General features: G+C 46.7%; 1 protein-coding gene across 2 annotated transcripts in view; it reads right to left on the bottom strand.

Moving 5' to 3' along the window:
* Nucleotides 1–5,533: 5,533 nt before the first annotated feature.
* LOC147725825 (uncharacterized) overlaps nt 5,534–16,940 on the bottom strand; it is a 962,593-nt gene continuing 951,186 nt past the window's right edge. For both annotated transcript variants that reach the window (XM_086960000.1, XM_086960001.1), the window contains exon 9: nt 5,534–6,363. The gene's annotated coding sequence lies outside the window, so the exon portion shown is untranslated. The remainder of the gene's footprint in view (nt 6,364–16,940) is intronic.

Genomic DNA, 16,940 nt, shown 5'->3' with positions numbered 1-16,940 from the left:
AAAGGGGATTAAGTGGAGGGTTTTTCGCGCAGTCTGAATAAGGCCGAAGCATGTGCCGGCATTTTTTCTGGCCTGGACTTTAAAGTTGAGGTCTTGGTCCAGCCAGATACCTAGGCTCTTGACTTCGGACTTGGGGGTTGGGGGGTGATCCCATACAGGGTGGCCAGGAGAGGGATGGGGGAGTCTGTGTGGGTTTCTCAGAAGAAGGATCTCAGATTTTTCTCCGTTTAGTTTCAGGCACGATTCGCACATCCAGTGAAAGATGTTCTGGAGGCATGATGACAAGTTGTCCACACTTTTAGTCGACTGGTTTATGGAGACTACCAGCTGGGTATCGTCGGCGTACTTAACTATTTTTGTGCCGAATGGAGTTACAATGTCTTCGAGGGGAGACATGTATACGTTAAAATGTGTGGGGCTCAGGGAGGAGCCCTGGGGGACCCCACACTGGAGAGGAAGAGCACTAGAGTTAACTGTGCAGTCAGACACCAGGAAGGTTCTGCCTTCTAGATACAATTTGATCCAGGACAGGGCGGTGCCGGAGATTCCTGCCATGCTGAGACGGTGGACCAGGATGGCATGGTCCACCTTATCGAAGGCGGCACTCAGATCTAGGAGGATCACTGCCACTGATCCTCCCGCATCGATGATGGTTCTTGCCTCTTCGACCACGGCTAGAAGTGCAGTATCCGTTCCTTGTCCCGGTCTAAACCCTGTCTGGGATTGGTGCAGGAGGTTGTTGGATTCCAAGAAGAGGGATAGTTGGCGGTTGACGATTTTCTCGGCCACTTTGCTGATGGCCGGGAGGAGAGAGATGGGTCTAAAGTTAGACAGGTCAGTGGGATCGAGGTGGGGTTTTTTGAGAAGTGCCCGGACTGTGGCTTTTTTCCAGTTGGTTGGGATGGTGCCAAGTGCAAAAGATGCATTAATGAGGTTGGTGAAGGGGGGAAACTGTGGAGGTGACCAATTTTAGTTTTCTCATAGGAGCTGGATCTGAGTTTGCTCATAGGAGTTGGTCATCAGGCAAATAACCCACTTCCCTGAAGAGAACAACATCCTGGACTCGTCCCAATCTGGATTCCAGAGCAACCACAACACCAAAACTGCTTCAACACCCTCTGCATGCTTTGCAAGATCCCCACCAAAAGTAGAAGGACAGTCATCCAAGCCCTCATCAGCAGCAGGTTGGACTACGGCAACGCCCTCTACGCAGGAACCACAGACAAACTCCAGAGAAGACTTGAACTCATACAGAATGCCTCCACATGCCTCATCCTCGACATTCCCCATCACAGCCACATCACTGCCCACCTGAGAGACCTGCATTGGCTCCCGGTCAACAAGAGGATTACCTTTGAGCTCCTCACCCACGCTCACAAAGCACTCCAAAACGCTGGACTAGCATACCTCAACAAACAACTCACCTTCTAAGCCCGAACGGCGAGCTTTGCTCTGCTGATTTTGCCCTCGCCACCTTCTCTTGCATCCACCAAACGCCCTCCAGTGGCAGATCATTCTCCCACCTCGCTGCCAAAACATAGAACACCCTCCCCATCTACCTGAGACAGACCCAGGACCTACTGACCTTCAAAAGACCTCTCAAGACTTGGATGTTTGATCAATAGCTGCACTCCCCCTTTAGCGCCATGAGACCCTCACGGGTGAATAGTACACTCTATAAATGTATTGATTGAATGAATAATAGTGTTCTGCTGTCACAAGCCACATGTTATTCATTGATGGATACCTTCCTGCCACCACCCAGAATGCACTGCGCCTTTCTTTCTACATTTCCATGTGTTTTCAATCTGAGCCTCCAACCTTCTGTTGCACCTCTCCTCCCCACTACTTGTGCCATCTCCTCACCACCTTTGGTACCTCCCCATCACTTGTGGCCCCTTCGATCTGTGTTTCCAGTTGCACCTCCCCTCCCTATCACCTGTGGCCCCTCCCCTCCCCACTGCCTGTAGCATCTCCCATCACTTGAGGCGTCTACCCTCCCCATCGCCTGTTTCATCTCTACTTTTGCACATCCTCAAAAAAAAGTTGCACTTCCTTATCACTGGCGGTACCTAACCACCAACAGTGGCATCTCTCAACTGGCTGTGCCATCTCTCCACTGCCTGAGGCACCTCCCCTCCCAAAAACATGTGGCAGCCCTCCTTTTGCACCACCACTTGCACCTCACCCCATCTCCTGTGGCATTCTACTCTACCATCCCCTCTGGCACCCCCTTCCCCCATCTCCTGTCACACCCCAACTTCCTATGGCTCCATACCTACCAGTGATCTAAACTCAGTATCTTGAGCCATGTGAAGATCTGCTGAATGACAACAACATCAGAATCCATCAGTAGACTCAACACAAACAGTCCTTTCTGGAAGTCACTATACCTTCAGCATTGATTGTATTGACTCCATCCAATCCTAGTATCCACTTTGACTCTATCCAATCCTAGCATCTTCATTTACGTCATTCATTCCTAGCATCCCCATTGTCACCGTCAAATCCTAGCTTCCGCATTGACTCCATCCAATCCTAGGCGTCTGCATTGACTCCATCCAATCCTAAGTGTCCTCATTGACTCCATCCAATCCTAGGGCTCTGCATTGACTCCATCCAATCCTAAGTGTCCTCATTGACTCCATCCAATCCTAGGCACCTGCATTGACTCCATCCAATCCCAGGGGGCCTCATTGAACCCATCCAATGCTAAGGGTCCTCATTGACTCCATCCAATCCTAGGGCTCTGCATTGACTCCATCCAATCCTAAGGGTCCTCATTGACTTCATCCAATCCTAGGCACCTGCATAGTCTCCATCCAATCCTAGGGGGCCCCATTGACCCCATCCAATCCTAAGGGTCCTCATTGACTCCATCCAATCCTAGGCACCTGCATTGTCTCCATCCAATCCTAGGGCTCTGCATTGACTCCATCCAATCCTAAGTGTCCTCATTGACTCCATCCAATCCTAGGCACCTGCATTGACTCCATCCAATCCCAGGGGGCCTCATTGACCCCATCCAATCCTAAGGGTCCTCATTGACTCCATCCAATCCTAGGCACCTGCATTGTCTCCATCCAATCCTAGGGGGCCTCATTGACCCCATCCAATCCTAAGGGTCCTCATTGACTCCATCCAATCCTAGGTGTCCAAAGCATACGTCAGAATAACTCCCACAGAGATGCATTTTGTGCTCCGTGCAAATGTCTGCAAACAAGAAGAGATGAAACACTGACTCTCTGAGAGGAACCTCAACAGCTGCACTGCTCATCTTGCCCACAACACCTAATTCTAGGCAGGACAGAACTGAAAGCTTGGCCTGTGTGAAATGTGCATAATCCAACAAATTAAACTCCTAAAGAATTATGCCACAGTTGTCGAGATGCCACTCTGATGGGCTTGCATTGTTCGTCGCCCATCATGTGTAACGTGAACTGAGGGAAATTATAAGAGAGTCTACAATAGTAGAGAGCATTTCACCAAAATAAATCTTTTTGGTTTCCCCTGCTTCTCCCTTCTAAACATTTAAACCTAGCTGTCCAATACCAGGTTTTTTTGCACCATAGCTAGGTGAACACATTACAAGCCACTTACACACTTGAAACAAATGACAGACACACAAAAGAGAGAACAATCAAATGTACTGATAAACATGAATATTTATTATTATTAAGCAAGATGTCATTGTTTCATGGCAGCAAACAAGCACAGAAGTCTATATATGGGGAAAATCATCTCATAGAATGAATCAATTATTGGCTTCTTGGCGCTATGGACTCAATATACACCATGCAGATTGAGCTTTGTCCAGGAAGGCCCTGGAGAACCATTGTCAGCAAAGACACAAAGGACTATAGGAAAGATAGCATTGATGTGGGACCACACAGGAAACTGCAGCAGGCATCAACAAAGGAACTTTGAGGTGTGAAAGATGCCAGGGGAGGTTCATCTCCAGCTGCTGATGATGCTGTTGTGGAGGAACTTGGGGATGTCCTGAGAATTAACCTCACTGTATCTACAGTTTCATTTTAGATGGAGGCGCCTTACAACTTGACCAACATCAGGAGTAAAATCATGTCCGGTTCAAATCTACTCAACGAATGGGCTAGAATAAAACCCCCACCCCAGTCAAAACTCTTTCTCAGCTTGTCATCTTCCTGCAGGCTGGTCCAGTCTATCAATTGATACACACGGGAAAACCTTGACCTGAGCAAAAGTGCAGCGACAGCCTTATTTAATAGTTAACTTATTTTGTGAAAAACAAACTTTTAAAATATAAAAATGTTGTCTTTCTTAGATCTTGATTGACAAAAGTATTTCAACACTCATTTGGCACTTATGGATATGGGTAATAATTCAGACCACTCCAGAGTTATAGGTTCCAGGTTTCCCAATATATCTGTGGATGTAGAATGGATGTATGACATTACAACGCATGCTTTTACCACGCATGCTGTTACAACGCAGTTTTTACAACGCATGCTGTTACAACGCATAGTGCTTTGGGGCGCTGGATAGTGAATAGTTTAATTTACTATTCCAACTCCAGTCCCCGTGGATAGTAGGGAAGGTGTTGGATAGTAAATTAAAACTATTCCCTACCCTAGAGCGCCCCCCAGTGCAATGCGTTGAAATGGTTTTCGTTGTAAAACCTGCGTTGTAAAAGCACTGCGTTGTAAAAGTTTCGTTGTAAAGGATGTTTCCCTGTAGAATTAACTGGAGGTCCAAGTTGAACACTGAGAATCCCCTTAGAAATGAGGAATTACAGGGGTGAATCCGGGTCCCATCCCAAGTAATTCTTTATTTTCATCAGCTGAAATCTATGGGTAAAAGTAGACAGGGTTTGAGGTTGCTGCTGGTCTTTCATTCTGAGGGGACCTGAAATTTCCAGGTACTGACTTCACTCGAATTAAAAAGTAACTCACAATCAGGCACTTAGTGGCACACCCCGCTCCTGTGAAGGTTCAACTCTGCGTCACTGATTCAAGCACTCGCAGCACATTAGATCTGTCTGTGTTTGGAAATCTTCTCACAGAGGTGTAAAGATTAGAACTAACAAACCTGCAGAGACACCCTTAAAGGCACAAGTCTTTCTATATTCATGAACTTCATTGCTCTGAGGATGGTGAGAGATTTACTCCTTTCAAAAGTAGAAGGAAAACAGTTTTCTATCATGAAAAAGGAGAAGAAACACACTGAAAACTGGTAAAAACACAAGGCAATAGGGGCCAGATGTACGACCATTGGATTTTGCGACTTGCAAATTGCGGCAATGTGCGAGTCGAAATTTGCTAGTCGCAAAATCCATTGTACAACAGTGTCTCAGACACTGTTTTTGATTCCTAATGGAACCGCAAATTGCATGCCTCATAAATATTTAGTAGGCTGTCGCAATTTGCGACCCCATTGGGAATGGCTGGCACTCCCAGGGATCAGCAGACCAACATGTCTGGGACTGCTTTGTCAATAAATCAGTTTTTTTTAAAAATGCAGCCCATGTTCCTGTTCAGTTTTATTTTTTAAGGGCAGGCTTTTAAAAAACATTTGTGCATCCATTCCCATTTGCGAGTGCTTTACCACCCTTCTGGGAAGGGTGGTAAACTGCGAGTGTTTTGCAATTGTGATCACAAAACATTCATACATAGGTTTTGGACTCATATTAGTAACAGACATCCTTGGCATGCCCCTTCATAATAGCAAGTCGATAACCCTATTTTGTGAATTGCTAATTGATTAGCAACTCGCAAAATAGAATTAGTACATTGGAGGGACCTAATTTGCAGTCACAAAGAGACCGAAATTCCCTTTATGACTGCAAATAACGGTCGTACATCTGCCCCTAACATTCAAGGACTCGGCCCAGGAGAAAGGGGGCTCACACACGGTTGAGGGGTTGGACCGTTCCTACTGAGTCAACTGGTTCTTTCCAACTGTGTTCTTCCACAAAAAAGGAGGTGTTTCTCTAAAATGAGTTACTGCACCATGGACAGGTAGCTGGTGTCTTATTGGGCATTTCCACCAATGTTCCTATAAAAATATGTTAGTTTTGAAGACCAGGTGTCAATGTTCCTATGAATTATAAGCATCACCCAGAGCTGTGTCACATTTTATAACAATCCCAACAAGAAGCAGCGAGCAAGACATTAATAACTACATAAAATAATCGTGAAATGCAGAGCTGAAATAACAAGACAACTGACAGAACCCGCAAAGCAATCATGAAATGCGGAGTCATGATAAACACATCAGTGCTCCTAACAGGCACTGAAGGCGCTGACTTAGAAATCCTCTATTTATTGTTACTGCGCAGGTGCTCCTGCTTTCATCATCGGTGGATTACTGGGCATGGCTGGATGTCTGTCAAGAGAGATGAAAACAGAAGGATGAGATAATGGAAAGGAGAATATACACAGGAGCAGAAATACTATGAACAGACAGACATAATGCAGGGGCCCAGGCAGACATAATGCAGGGGCCCCAGACAGACATAATGCAGGGGCCCATGCAGATATAATGCAGGGGCCGCAGACAGACATAATGCAGGGGCCTTGGGCACACATAATGCAGGGTCCCCAGGCAGGCACCCGAAATAAAAAGACATTTATAGGAGCAGAATAGAAGAAACAGTCATACATCATGCAGGGGCCCCAAGCAGACATAATGCAGGGGCCCCAGGCAGATACCCAAAATAAACAAGCCATTGGCAACTCTCTTTTCTTTCACCTGATTTGGTTGACACTGCCCCAGCTCTCCTAACACTGCTGATGTTCACACTGCAAGAACATCTTCATTCACTAGTTCTGACCATTGGTTTGGGGATGATGAAGTGAAGTTCTGCTGAGCCTGTTAAGGCCTGGTCGCCCCCACACTCCTGTGCTGCTCCTACTTGCTTTTGCTGCCTTCGAAATCTCGTTCCTGCTCTGGCGACCCAGCCGCCGCTGACCCGCCCGCCCGCCCGCATCAGCTTCTTCCCGCCGCTGCCTCCCTGCAGCCCCGCCCCCCGCCAGCCCATTCGCCGCCCGCTCGCGCCAACCAGCTGATCTGCCCACCCGGCTCCCTATTTATGATGCCCTCACGCACACGCAGCGTTGACGCGCAGCGGGCGCGCCGATTGTGCGCCGAAGGCGCGCCAAAGGCAAGCCCGTCTGCACCCGTCCGCGCCTGGACCACGCCCAGCACTAGGACCCCTGGCTCCTGCCGATGCAAGAATACCCGACGGAAATACAACGCCGCCACCCTTAACGCACTCAATTCCGGCTGGAACCCTGCCTGCTACCGAGCCACCCCGAGACGCACCCACGGACCCTCCACCTGCCAAGCCTTCAGATTTACCTGCCTCCGGACCTGCACCACCCCCGCCTAGTCAAGCACCAGCAGCAACCACCTGAAGTGCATCCTGCTGAACACCCGCTCCGACCACAGGCATGCCGTGGAACTCTGGGACCTGCTAGACGCGACAGCACCGGACGTCGCCTTCCTCACCGAAACCTGGATGAACGCCTCCTCAGCGCCCGACATCGCCATAGCCATCCCGGACGGATACAAGATCACCCGGAAGGACCGCGTCAACCAGACGGGAGGAGGCATCGCCATCGTACACAAGAACACCATCCGCATCTCGACTAACTCCGACGATACCTTCACCGCCGCCGAACACCTGCAGTTCCAGATACACACTGACCCCAAGACCACCCTCCGAGGATCCCTCATCTATAGACCCCCGGGACCACGCACACAATTCAGCGAAGACATTGCAGACTTCGTCAGCCCGCACCCCCTGCCCTCCGCCGACTACATCCTCCTAGGGGACCACAACTTCCACCTGGAGAACAACAACGACAGAAACACCACCTCCCTGCTGGACAACCTCGCCAACCTCGGACTCAAGCAACTGGACCCACTACGCCGGCCACGCGCTTGACCTCGTCTTCTCATCCAGCAAGCACATCTCCTTCAGCCATGCCACCGGACTCCACTGGACCGACCACAGCTGCGTCCACTTCAGCTTCAGAAAAACTGTGACCCACCACCACCCGCAACAGGTTCCCCGCCGGAGCTGGAGCAAGATCACCGCCGAGCAGCTCACCGCCTCCCTCAGCCAGAACACTCCCACCAACACAACGGACCCCAATGAAGCAGCCAGCAACCTCACCAAGTGGCTGACCGCCTGCGCCGACGACATCGCACCACTAAAGAACCCTCCCAGCAGACCCAGCAGCAAGAAAACCCCCTGGTTCACCGACGAACTCAAGGAATCCAAGAAGAACTGCCGCACCCTCGAGAAAGCCTGGCGGCTCGACCAGACAACAGGACCACCCTCAAACACGCCACCGGCAAACACCATCAGCTTATCCGTGCCACCAAGAAGTCGTCACTCAAAGAACGACTGGACAACAACGCCCACGACAGCAAGGAACTTTTCAGCATCATCAAAGAGTTCTCCAACCCCAGCGCCGGAAACAACAACATCACTCGCTCGCAATACCTCTGCAACTCACTCGCCGCGTTCTTGCACCGCAAGATCGCCGACATACACAACAGCTTCGACGCACAGACCACGCACCCTATCACCGAACCAATGCCCGCCACCACCACTCTCTGCAACTGGACCCCGATCAGCACCGAAGACACCACCCGCACGATGAACTCCATCCACTCCGGATCACCAACGGACCCCTGCCCACACCACGTCTTCAACAAAGCCGGCGCCAACATCGCACCACATCTCTGGGACATCATCAACTCCTCCTTCCACACCGCCACCTTCCCGGAGAGCTGGAAGCATGCCGAGCTGACCGCCCCCCTGAAGAAACCAACGGCGGACCCCACCGACCTCAAGAACTACCGTCCCATCTCGCTCCTTCCCTTTACGGCCAAAGTCATCGAGAAGACCGTCAACAGACAGCTTGCCGCCTTCCTCGAGACAAATGGATCCCTCGACTCCTCGCAGTCCGGGTTTCGGGCCAACCACAGCACCGAGACCGCCCTAATCGCAGCCACTGACAACATCAGAACCCTGATCGACAAAGGGGAAACAGCGGCCCTCATCCTCTTGGACCTCTCTGCGGCGTTCGACACCTGCTGCCACCGCACCCTGGTGAAGCGCCTCAGCAACATCGGAATCCGAGAGAAAGCACTGGAGTGGATCATCTCGTTCCTCGCCGGAAGAACCCAGAGAGTCCACCTCCCCCGTTCAGATCCGAGGCCACCGAAGTCATCTGGGGCGTACCACAAGGATCTTCTCTCAGGCCAACCCTCTTCAACGTCTACATGAGCCCCCTTGCAGCCATCGCACGCCAGCACGACCTCAACATCATCTCCTATGCCGACAACACCCAGCTGATCCTCTCCCTCACCAACGACCCCACCACCGCCAGAGCCAACCTACACGGAGGGATGGAAGAGGTCGCCAACTGGATGGGGAACAGCCTCCTTAAACTGAACTCAGACAAGACGGAAGTCCTGATCCTGGGATCATCACCCTCCGCCTGGGACGACTCCTGGTGGCCCCCGGCCCTGGGCACCGCTCTCTAGCCAACGGACCACGCACGCAACCTGGGCTTCATCCTGGACTCCTCCCTGTCGATGACCAGACAAGTCAACGCCCTCTCATCTTCATGCTTCAACACCCTGCGCATGCTCTGCAATATCTTCAGATGGATCCCCACTGAAACCAGGAAGACCGTCACTCAGGCACTCGTCACCAGCCGACTGGACTACGGGAACACCCTCTATGCCAGAACCACAGCCAAACTTCAAAAAAGACTCCAGCGCATCCAGAACGCCTCTGCACGACTCATCCTGGACATCCCTCGACACAGCCACATCACCGGACACCTGAGAGACCTGCACTTGCTCCCCGTCAGCAAGAGAATCACGTTCAGACTCCTCACCCAAGCACACAATGCTCTCCACGACCTGGGCCCCAAGTACCTCAACGACGGCATGACCTTCTACACGCCTACCCGCCAGCTACGATCGACCAGCCACGCCCTCGCCACCGTACCACACATCCGCAGAGCCACCGCCGGAGGAAGATCCTTCTCCTGCCTGGCAGCCAAGACCTGGAACACCCTCCCCACCCACCTTCGGCGAACCCAGGACCATCTCTCCTTCAGAAGGCAGCTCAAGACCTGGCTGTTCGAGCAGTAACATACCCCCTCCTCCAGCGCCTTGAGACCCTCCCGGGTGAGTAGCGCGCTTTATAAATGCCTTGATTGATTGATTGATTGAGTTCTCAGATACTTAATATACCCGATTTAATGCAAGACATCCACTTCTCCATTTACAAATTGGACCCCATTGTCTGATATCAGGAATTTGGGAAACCCCTCTGAAAGAAAAAAGGGGACAACTGAATCTATGCCAACCCTGTCCCAAGCTCTAGAAGGACACTTAGTCAGTTGCAAAGGAGGCTTACTCACCACTTCAACTTTCTCAGCACTAGCACACAAAACACATACCCACACAACAAAATCAACCTCTCTGTCCATGGATGGCCACCACAAAGTCTGTCTAATCCTGCATTTTGTGAAAGTCTTTCCGAAATGTCTTTTGTGGGGCATCAAATTCATCTTACACCTGACACCCTCTGGTGGTACTAACGTGTCACCCTTCAGAAGACTACCACATTCAATGGTGAGCTTATTAGGAATTTTCAAATAAGAGTAGCAAGGATTCCCTAGGGATTTTTATGCGGGCCAACCAGTACTCGCATAAGATATTACTAGTTTTGACACCTCAACTCATTTCTGCTTTCCACTCTTCCTCAGACACTGCACACAGATCTTCCAGATCAATTCCGGCAATCAAGCAATTTTTATCCAAGTCTTCATCCCCCTTATTTGTACTCATCATCAGTGGAAGGAACCCCCTCCAAAATAATTAGCTTGAACATTTTTTGCACCTTAGATATGTGATATTTCAAACTTATTTTGTAATAATTTTGTGGTCAATCTTGCAATTCTAGTGGTTTGTTCTTTGCTTGTCTCACTAGTTAAGATTGCAACAAGTGGTTTATGATTGGTAGTTTGTTCCCTGAAGCTATGGCTTGAATTTAAAACCGCCCACTAGCATGCATGCAGTTCTTTTTCAAATATTGAGTGTTGAGTTTATGACTCCCTTAGGATCCTTGACACATAACACATGGTATTCTCTACTACACCATCAACTTGGGTTAGTATTGCACCCAGTCCTTGATTGCATGCATCAACAGCAATACATCACATGTGCTCTGAATTAAATGGTCTCAAAATCCTAAAACTAGCTTACTTTTTTAAATCTATTCAAATGACTTCTGACACATGGAGTTCCATTTGAAAGATAAGTTCTTCTACCGCAGAGCAGTTGAGGCTTTTTATGAATTACATAATCAGTAATTAAATCAAAATAGAATTTGCAAATGCCAATAAATTATTTTAATCCAGTTTTATTGGTTGGTGCCTTTGCATCAATAATGGCACTTACTAAGCCTGGTCTTGCTTTAATACAATCCCTTAGGACAATGTGCCCAAGATATTCAACACATGTCTTACCAATCTAACATTTCTCTATTTTCCATACTATCCCTTATTGTTGAATGAAAGACAACACCTGAACTATAATAGCATCATATTCCTCCTTTGTTGCTGCAAAAATCAAATTTTTTCCTGAAAAGTGGTCATCCCCCTTTCATACTTGAGTAACTGGTACATAATCCTTTGAAATACGAATGCCTCAGAGGATAATCGAAATGGTATCCTTCAGTACCGTAGAGTACCCATAGATGACACAAAAGCTGTGAAGTGTCTAAACTCAGGTTTTAAATTACCTGATGATAGGCAGATGCTAAATCAAGCTTTTATTCGCCAATGAAGCCAAAAGTTCAGATGATTTTTGGAAGAGGGTAGGAATCAATCCAAATTGACTTGTTGAGACTTCTTAAATCCATGCAGACCCTTAATTCCCCATTTTTCTTCCTGACAACTACAAGGGATGTTAACCACTACAATGATTCAATGGGTTTGATTATTCCACTATCATACACTTTTAACAGTTCCTTCTCTAGGTCTTCTCCTTTAGAAAATAGGACACTCCGCAATTTGTGCTTTATCAGAATAGACTCTTCTTTAGACTTGATTTTATGTTGGAACCCCTTCATGGTACCCAATTTAACCAAAAATATTTCAGGAAACTTGGAAGTAACATTTGAAACAAGACTTTACCCAACCACGGAAACCTGATCTTTAGTACCAGGTCTCAACACTATTTTCAATAGGCCTTGGTGAAAGATACACAACCACTTGACTGCCATATAGACTTTCCCAAAAACTTGGCTATTCTTGAAAGCCTAAACTTCTTCAAAATAGCTGGATAAATCAGTATGTCTCCCTTCATAAGAGAATGGTGACCGGTCAGTAGGTTCACGTCTCCTACCTGGCCATAATTCATTGTACATTTCCTGTGTTATAATTGTGATTCTTGCCCCTAAGTCAACTAACAGCCAAACTGGTGTGTCACTAACTATCACATCAGCAGAAGGGTCCCACACAATCAGCTGGATCACCAGTGCATACATTGTCTCCAACCACCAAAACCATGTCCTGTACATCTTCTTGTAAATTTAATGATTGTTCATCACAGTCGTCCTCACCTAAGTTGGCTACTATATTGCTCCCTTTATCAGACAGGTTCAGTTGACTTTGGCACGCTTTTGTAAAGATCCCCATTTTGTTATATTTTCTACAAACATCACTTTTTGCAGGGCACTGTTTATCAGACTTAAACTGTAGGATATTGCCACATCTAAAACAAACATTAGACTGCTTAAAGAAACCCCTAGCAGATCTTGAATTGTCCTGATAAGACAATTACTCTTTTGTTCTATTTTAATTCTCACACAAACATTCCCCACCACCAAATATTTCTTCTCTTCAAGCTCTTTGACATATCACTGTTATTTTTCTATGCGTTTAGCAATATGCAATGTTACATTCAGTGTTGGATTGTTAAGAGACAATAGTTTATGTTTGATTGACTTGTTTGTGCAGCAGCAAATAAACTGATTGCGGACACGTTGTTTCTTCATCAGAAACTTGTGTCGTAATGCTACAATGCTTGTTTGAAATTTGAAACAATCTTCAAATTTTTTAACAGCGTCAGTGAATTCATCCTCCTGCTCCTCCTTTGAGCCTTCAATATTTCAGAAATGTTTAAAAATTCCACGGCTCTCAAATCCCAGGGAGCGAAGAAGTAAATATTTGTTAATTTCTTCAAAAATACTTACATTCCAGCTGTTCCCAAATTGGTTTGAAGAGCCTCAAACCAATTACTCCAATTGATCAGTGGCTCTCCTGGGCTTTCTAGAAATTATGGTGGTTAGTTTACAGACTGCATAGTGAATGTAACAACTACAAATGTAAAATAAAACAAAACTCTTAACGCAACCTACAATACTTGCTAAAATGGCCAGAATCCCTAAAATAAATTGATCTGGATTCTTCAAACAGTGTGTGTTACACTCGTAAAGAGAAGGAAGGTGCACCAGAACAGAGTCAGTGAGCTCCAAATGTATCCAGAAAATATCCTTTATTGTATTGGTAGGTAAAATTGGACATCAGCCAATGTGTTTCGTTCCGAATGGAATTTCGTCAGGGCTGAAGGAACACATAAATAAACCACACTAAATCACATTTTATATTTAGACCAACACATAAAAATAACATACAACATTTATATATAAATATATAGGCCAAACAAGAATTCAATAACATCCACAGAACGGCACAAAAGACATAAAAATACATAACTTATTTGCATATATCAACAAATATATAACCCAACGGGAAAGAAACACAACTTATATATGTATATACAAAACACCATAGATGAATAAACATAACTCTGAACAATACATATCTATTGAACAGGATAAGAGTCTGGCTGCTGCCTTGAGGCAAGCTTTTAGGGAGGCAGTCGAAGTCTTAGGCAGGCCGGATAGTGTGGAGTAGCCATATTTGATTCTGGAGATAACTAACTCCTGCACAGTGGTTTTTAGGTAGGCAATTCCAAGGAATGGTTTAGTTTTCCCAAGTAGCTCAGATGGAATCTGGCAGTTTTGGCCATCACGTTAATTTGTTCAGGTTGCGCGCAAAATAATCACTAGAGATTTGACAGAATCCACAAAGGTAGGTGTGCAGTTGAGTGCTATGATGGAATTAGTCCATTCCAGGAGAACAGCAGATTTTTGGGGAGGGGAAAGGAGAAAAAACACAATTTTTGGGGCATTCAGTTTGAGCTGGTTGTTGGCAAGCCAATGGACAGTCAGTTTCAGGGCATCATTTAGATGGGTGATCTCCTCAAGGGAAAGTAAACTATATCACCACATCAGGTAATTACTTAAAGAGTGAGTATCCTGTTACTCAGTGGAGGCAAAAGTCTGCATTCTAGTGTGTGTATCATTGTTGACAGAAGCTGCATGATACACAATTCCTTTCAGGTATGTGTATCCCTTTAGCTTTCCAAAAATATGTGGCTATATCAGTGTTTCACAAATTCAAATGTATACAATGTGTATATAACTTATGACTCAATTGCAAGATACACAATATATTCCAGACTGGATTAAAAAAAATCCCAGAAACCACAGAGCTTTCTTAATCCGGAATATCATTTTCACCTTTGGCGTGAAACAATGCATAAACATTTTCAGCCCTGAAATAGAAAGCACCAGTTGTAATTCTATGGCAGGAGCGAGGGCTCAGATTATGCTTCTCAATTTCTTTACTACTCAAACAGCATCCAATGAAAAAACTGTAAACATTGAAAAAATACTACATATCCCATAAGGCTTTGAATCACTCCTCCTTAATTAAACAATCAAATATGAGGTTAGCATACAAAATATCGAGGCACCATCTTGACTACCTCTTATTTTGCTCATGCTTTGCCTATGTCTGTTGGCTATTTACTTATTGTACACTTATTAACCTGTACTTTTTCATGATTATAACTGTATTTGCTTGCGTAGCGTCTCGCCGTGGTGTGTTCACAGCATGCGTTCCTTTAATTTTCCCCTTCAGCACTTGAAGCAGTGCCGATTGTGCCTTTCTTTGTTTTCTCCCTTTTCAGTTGTGAAAAAATTCATTTTTCCTTGTACTCACTTCGCAAGTGTTCTGCCTGTGTAGTTTACATGTCTTGCGCTCGGGCTGGCCTCCCCCTCAGGGAGCGAGGAGCACGCCGGAGCCAGATCGGGCTGCTTGCAAGCATCTCAGGAGCCTGCATGAATCTGTGCATGCGTTGCAGTCTTGCCTTGAACACGCTGGAAGACGCCTCTCCCCGGGCTAGCACAACAGTGAGAATAAGCAGCAGGTAGTGATAAAAGTGGGTACCGGGCTTTAGCTAAGATTTGCACTGCGTTTTGGCTGAACTTTAACCCCTCAATAACCTGTATTAGCAGGAGTTAATTTTAGGAAACCCTTGCTTAATAGCCAGGCAGGGTTTAAATACCCTTCATTAGTCCTGTTTGCAAGGGTTTTTGGTACCTTTTTTGTGGCACCACTGCCCCAGCCTTCAGCTCCTGACCAACACCCTTTCTCAATTGCAAGCCAGGGTTGGAAAATTAAGCTTCCCTCTGGGGATTTGAGTAGAATATATATATTTATATATCTTTCTTACAGTGTCAGACTGTGAGGTCTATGAGGAGGAACTGGCGGCTTATGGTCCTACAGAGGACGAAGATTTTTATTATGATGACGCTATGGACGAGATTGGATACTAAATTAGATAAGGCCCTCTCCTCCGCCTTACTGCCTATTTCGCAACGCTTGACCAATTGGCACTCCTAATCCCAACCCTTACTCCAAATTACACAAACCAGGAGACATGATTATGATACAAACCCGGTGCTCCCTTCCCTTGACCTGGATCCCTCTGTCCCTATCCCCCTTATTGATACTGATATGGATCCAGATTCCTCCCATGAATCGCGTCCTCACAACCGTGCCAAGAAGTGTAAGCATTCCTCCTCTCCCATCCAACTTTCCATGTTCACTTTTGACCCTTCTGAATGCTCTCGTCCTGACCTGGCTAACAAAACTGCTCTCACACCTAAAATGTATTTCTGAATGACCACATACCTGAAGAAATATAAAAAAGTCCCCAAAAAAGGGCTTAGATCACGCCCTTGGGGTTTGCCAAGACAAGCTACTAGATGTTTCAGGCCCCTTGGACAACATTTTGGAGTTAGTTCTTCAGGCGCAGGAGACTGGGGCAGCTATCTACCCGGAGGTCCTGGCTGATTGAACCCCTTTAGGCGATATGCCTCCTTGGCAAAGCCAACTGCACCCTTTTCTCGGAGAGACGCAAGTCAGTCCTTTTATGAATTGATCCGCAATTGGTGGATTTAGCTTATGCCGAGCCAAGACTCCTGGCAGAAGGACAGCTCTTTTTGAGAGCTTTTTGTCAAAGACATTGTGAAATTTGTGAACACTTTTGCATCATTGGGCAAGTCGCAATCCTCGCTCAGGAGGGTTTTCCATCCCCGGTCAAGGCAGGAGACGCTCCGCCAGCTGCTACGTTAATCCAAGTCCTCACCATGGCTTTGCCCCTCAACACTATACCCAGGAACCGGACCAGGCAGGCTTTTACCCCTCCAGATCCCCGGGCTTCTGTTGCCTGTAAAACAGGAGCATAAACAGAGGCTTTAGGAAATCCGATGCCAAATCCTCAGGTAATTCTACCAATCTTTCTGATGATCCCTGTAGGGGGCAGACTGATGCATTTTGTAAACAATTGGGCAAAGATCACCGCAGATACGTGGATCATACACACAGTCCAAGGTTATCAAATAGAGTTAATAGATTTTTCTCTTCAGTCAGTTCCCCCTTCCATCTCCTTTTTTGAATACAAGAGCAAGCTTTTATAAACTCAGAACTTCAAGAACTTTTTGCAAAGCA

Source organism: Lissotriton vulgaris, chromosome 3_1 (genome assembly GCF_964263255.1).
Source record: "Lissotriton vulgaris chromosome 3_1, aLisVul1.2, whole genome shotgun sequence".
Classification (NCBI taxonomy): Eukaryota; Metazoa; Chordata; class Amphibia; order Caudata; family Salamandridae; genus Lissotriton; species Lissotriton vulgaris.
The sequence above is the reverse complement of the archived record's forward strand: the minus strand, read 5'-3'. Positions and strand labels throughout refer to the sequence as shown.